At 33.2% G+C, this 6,581-nt stretch overlaps 1 protein-coding gene across 1 annotated transcript in view; it reads left to right on the top strand.

The window, feature by feature from the left end:
• The window catches only part of LOC147468263 (uncharacterized), a 135,944-nt gene that overhangs the window by 90,406 nt on the left and 38,957 nt on the right, over nt 1-6,581 (top strand). The window lies entirely within an intron of this gene.

The following is a 6,581-nucleotide window of genomic DNA, read 5'->3' on the forward strand; positions in this document are numbered from 1 at the left end:
TAGTTAGGAAAAGATCTGTCATTGCTGTGGTTTATATTACTTAAAGAAAAAATATAGTTTTTATTTTTTACTGTTACACGCAAACACACACACACACAAACACACACACATACACCAACACACACACACACACACACATCTAAACACAAACACAAACACACACAAATAGACACATAGAAACAGACACACAAAGTTCAAAAACAAGAAAAAAGAGAGAAAAAAAAAATACAACGAGATGCAGGAACGTTTCCATTTGCTCTTCACATCTCGCCTGGAAAATCTACTGATTAAAAGACTGTCACTATGGCTGCTAATCTATCAGCATGTCTCTCTCTCTCTCCCCTTCCCTCGCCAATTAACTCCTCTCCATTGCCTTCATGACCTAATTGCACTCACGATTCTTGTCTCTTCCGGAGATTATCACATGCATCATCTCGCCTTGTTTGCAGAACCATCATCTAGTTGTCTATCTACACACACAGACTTGCACTTACGCATAAACACACATACAGACGTACATTCCATATCACACACTTACACAGACAAACTCATACTTACACGTACACATGCACACACATACAAGCACACATGCACACACACACACACACACACACACACACATACACACACACACACACACACACACACACACACACACACACACACACATACACACACATATATATATATAAATAGATTTTTATATATATAACACACACCCCACACACACACACACACACACACACACACACACACACACCCCACACACACACACCCACACACACCGACACCCACACACACACACACACACTCACCCCTAATATTATCTCTATACTATACTATCACTCTCACTAGATATATATCTAATATATATACTATATATATACTATATCAAATGAGTTGTCTCTAATATATTATATATATATATATAGTGAGTATCTAAAAGTATATATATAATATATATATGTATATACACATACACATATACACCAGTACATATACATAAGTGTTTGATATACACATACACAATATATTTATGAAGTTATATCATATAATGTATATATTATTTATATGAGCATTATCCTATTGATATATTGAGGTATCTAGTGGCTCACTGTTTGCCTTGATTCCCCATATGATTCAAGAGCAAACACTCAGCCAATCTCCACAGAAAGCAAATAATGAAAATGACTAAAAAATAAAGAAAAGTGTTTACGCCAAGGCTGTTTATATAAGAAAACATCACAAGACCTTCCACTCAGGGCGTCTGCAGCCTCGCCTTCAGTCGAAGCCTTTGCAGAGCCGCCCACCCTCTGCTCTTGCCCTCACGCCCGTACCAGAATCCCTCCGGTATAGCAGATGCATGTCCTCTCGGCGGAGCGTGAATATTTACACAGCAGTATTTGAATTTAGAATATTCGCTCGAGTCTAGAGATATCCGTGTTGGTGCGAGGATGAGCCTGGCTATGTATAGTGCATATATATATGTATATATATATAGTATCTATTTAGTATATTATTTTATATATATCTATCTATATATAGTACCAATTTAGAGGTATTATATATATATTCAACTATACATATATATATATATGGTTATAATATATATTATATATATTGTTATTATAGGTCATATAGTATTACATTATATATTATATATATATTAGGTATGTAGATATTGATATGGCTATTTATACTTTATAGAGTATAATATATATAGAGTAATATAGGTAGGGTATATATATATGGGATATATATCTATATAATATATATGCTATATGTATGTACATGATCACATATCACCATCACTCACACACATAACACATACACTACGACACACGCAAGCACCACTCACACACACACACACACATTCATATTTTGATATATATTTTATATTAATTTATAGAGTATATATTATATATATATATATATGTATGTATATATCTATATATAGGAGATATGAGTAGATTATATATATATTCATATATGGGATATGATCCCGTAGTATAGGGAGTAATATATATATTATATAAGTATAGTAATATAAATATGTATATATATATATTTTATGTATATATATATAGCTATTGTATTAGTAGTAGTAGAGTCTATGATACAATATATGATATATATATAATATGGATATTTATAGGTGATCTATAATAGCTTATATAGTGATATATATATAGCTATATATACATATTAATATAATATATATAAGAGTGATAAGTTTGTATATATAATTATATATATAGTTAGTATAGTGGTAATATATATAGTAGGTCAATATGTTATATATATATGAGTAGTATGTTATATATATATATATATGTATAGAATATATATATATCTATGTTTATTATTCTAATATATATATAATATATTTATATATATGATAATATATATGTGTGTGTGTGTGTGTAGTGATGTGGTGTAGGAGTGTGTGTAGTGTTGTGATGTGTGTTATAGTCAGATAAAATCCACTGCCACAATAAAGGAAAAAGGAAAAATCTCGCCCGACGTTTCGGAAATCTTTTAGAAAGAGAAAGTTTCCGACTCAGTCAGGCGTAAGGCGACAATTCCAAAAAAGAAGCAAGTTGATTCACTTGGGATTAGCGTTATAGCCTGATGAGGATCTTTTCTTTAAGAGAATTCGAAAAGCGATGCGCCAAAGATTTAGTTGAGTGGATCGATATCGTATATAGGCTATATTCTATATATATATATAGTCTGATTAGTGTAGAGTTATTCTATACTCGATGATAGTATAAAGATCTATATAGTGATTTCATCTATCTATATATATATATATATACTATATTTATATAATATATAGTCATATGATATATATATTTAATTTTGATATAATATATAGTATATATGCTATATGTATACACACACACACACACCACACAGAATTATATACAGATAGAGTTATATAGAAGATATCGATATTTATATTTATGATATATCGGATATAGTATGAGTTTTATATATACATTTGTATATATATATATGTATGTATACTATGTCTACAATCACACTCTCACACACACCGGCCCACCACAACACTCACACACACAACACACCCACCACACACCCACCACACACAACACACCATATTAAATACATTCTATATTATATATATATAACTATTATATATATATATAGTATATTGATTTTTATATTTAGTATTAATTTAGTTTATTATTGTTGTATGAGGTGTGTATAGAAACACACATCTTACAGTTATAAAATATTATGTTATATATATAGTTAATATATATATATATTTATATTATATATAAGGTATATATATATTTATATTTATATATATATATATATAAATGTTGATATATATAGAATGAATATAAGGTATACATATATTATATATATATATATATAGTGATATAATATATTTATATATAGTATTATATTATATGTATGAGATAGAATATTTGAGATATATGTATATATATAATATATTTAAGTGGTATAATATAATCTACTTACTATATATATAGTTATATAGATATATTATTTATATATAGTTGTATAGATATTTACATATTTATTTGTTTAATACATGATATATATATGGATATATTTAGTAGTATATATATAGTCTATTTTATTATATTTATATATATATTATATTTATTGTGTAATACATACATAGATATATCATATATTTACTTATATAATAGTATATATATATATTTATTTTTTTATATATATATATATATATATATATTATATTTATATATATATATTAAGTATATACTTATGTGGACGGATACGTCACACACACCATTAGTTCGATTAGCAGTAGTTAGTACCATTATTACATTTAGTGTGTCTTGTATATTTACATTATGTGTTATTGTCCTGATTACTATGATTGTGTAGTGATAAATGCTATAATGATAAGATGTAGAGTAAGGATATGATGTAATAGTTGAGGATTGCAACAGTACTGATGATGTAACGGTAATGATGATAACCAGTTTTATTAATTATATAATTCATTATTATTCTATATTCATTTTCTATATCATCATTGCCTTTATCATTAATGAAACTAATGTTATTTACAATATAAAATTTATCAAAATTATTTTTATAACTTACATCACCATAGCAGTGACGTCATTTTATCATTCATAACTTTTTCATTTATGTTATTATCATTTTCTGAATTACCGATATCTTTACCGAATATTCTCCATCCCACAATTAATAGGTTTCTTGTAAAACGTTTTTGTCTTCTGTTTTGTCTATAATATTTTCCTTTTTTCTGCCGATGCTCACACCGACTTACACATACAGACACACAAACACCAGCACACACACACATACAGACACAAACACACAAATACATACATACACAAACACACACACACATACACCCACAAATACCAGCACACACACATATACACACACACACAAACACACATAAACACAAACACACACACACAACACACACCAGGACTCATGCAAACGTATACATACACACGCACACACACACACACAAACACACACACACACACAAACGCAAACACACAACACACACCAGCACGCATGCAAACGTATACATACACACTCCCACACACACACACACAAATGCGCCCACACATACTCGCACACACACGAGCGTACTCCATCCATCTTCCTTCAGGGTCTGCAGTCTCTCTGAGCCAACAAGCAGAACGGAATCCGAAATTACTATTTCCTTCTCCATCTTCTGTGTTCTCCCTTTCCTCTCTTCCTTCTTTCTTATTTCCTTTCTCTCTCTTTCGTCTCCTCAGTTCTTCTCTTCCTTTTGTTCTTCCTTTCTTCTTTTATTCAGTCTTCCCTCTTTTACTTCTTCTTTCCCTCGTCCTTTCTTCCTTCTCATATCTCATCTTTCTTCTTTCCTTCTCTACTTCCTTCTTCTATTCTTCTTTTCCTCTTTCTTACGCCCCCTTTCTTTCTCCTTTCTCTCCCTCTCATAGTTTGTTCTTCTTCCCTTCACCTCTCCCTGCTCTCTTTCTCATATTCCTTATCCCTTCTCCCTCCTTCCATATCCTTCCTTTTTCTTCCTCTCATCTTATTTCTTACTTTCTTCATCTCTCCTTCCTTCCCGTCTCATCTTCGTTTTCCATTCTCCCTTCCTTTCCCCTCTCTCTCTCCCTCTCCTTTTCATTTTTTTCCCTTCTTTCTTCCTCCCTCCCTCCCTTTCTCCTCTCTCTTCCTCTCCATTTTCCCTTTACCCTTCTTCCTTTCCTTCCTTTCTCCTCTCTCGCTCTCCTTCTCATCCTTCATTGTCCTTTTCATCCTCCATCCTTTTTCTCCTCTCTCTCCCTCTCTTTCTCTCTCCGGAGTATCCCTATGTCTCCCTGCCTCTTCCTTCCTTTGCTCGCTCTCTCTCCGTGTGCTCCTTCTCAGTTGGTCCCTCTCTCACTTGGCCTCCCCCTTTCCTCATCTCTGCTCTTTTCTGGAGGTGGTCTTGCGCAAAATCTCCCTCTTCATTTCAATCGCTTTCTTATGCCATCGCTCAGTATCCTTCCTCCTTCTAAGGAAGAGAAGCTGTGTGCAATAAACCATTTATTTGATGTGGTTGTGTGTTGTATTTATGTTCTGTGTTTGCTCGCAGGTTTCAAGTAGAAAATGAAGATATCAGGTATACTTTTCTTTCTGTTAATTTCCTCTTTTTTCAATAGTTCTTCGTTCAGGTTTAGATATTCGAGGAGGAGGTACACGTGACTTAATTTTCAATCTCTTTTTTTCTTTCTTAATTTAACTGCCTTTCTCTCTCTCTCTCTCTCTCTCTCTCTCTCTCTCTCTCTCTCTCTCTCTCTCTCTCTCTTTTTCTCTCTCTCTCTTTCTTTTTCTCTCTTTTTCTTTTTCTCTCTCTCTCTCTCTCTCTCTCTCTCTCTCTCTCTCTCTCTCTCTCTCTCTCTCTCTCTACTCTCGTGTTCTCTGCTGCTCTCCTCTACTCGGCTCTCTTCCACGTTCTCTTTTTTCTTTGTCCTCATCCTCTTTATCTCTCACTTCTCACTTCTAACCATTAGGACGTATCTATTTCTCTCTCTCTCTCTTCTCTTACGGCTGATCTTTCTACCTTAAAGGTGCTTCTCTCATTTCTTGTCATGTTTTATCTGTCACATATTTCCTCCTCGTCTTTTTCCCCCACTCTATACTCCCTCCCACCCCTCCCCAGACTCTACTCCACACTACTCCTCCCCCCTCCTCCAACCCCCTGCCTCTCTGTATATAAACCTCCCACGTATTCGTCTCTCCATATTTACTGTCCCTCTATATCCCCTCCCCAACCCTTATTCCTCCCTTCCACATTGCCCCCCCCCCATCCTCTCTTCCTATCCACCTCCAGGCCTATGTATGCTTCATATCATGTTGCGGCTGTAGTATATACTCAAATGATATCATACGTCCCCACATCCCCATATTACATGCTCTTTCTCCATAGCCTAGTGGAAGGAGCCGAGACTGGGAAGCAACCACCGCAGAGTTTCTATTTTTCATGACTGAATAACCTAATTGATTGCCAATAACTTTCTATTATTTTTCTATTTTTT

The sequence above is a fragment of the Penaeus japonicus genome, unplaced genomic scaffold (assembly GCF_977035675.1).
Source record: "Penaeus japonicus unplaced genomic scaffold, GWHDUDI00000001_assembly GWHDUDI00000030, whole genome shotgun sequence".
NCBI lineage: Eukaryota > Metazoa > Arthropoda > Malacostraca > Decapoda > Penaeidae > Penaeus > Penaeus japonicus.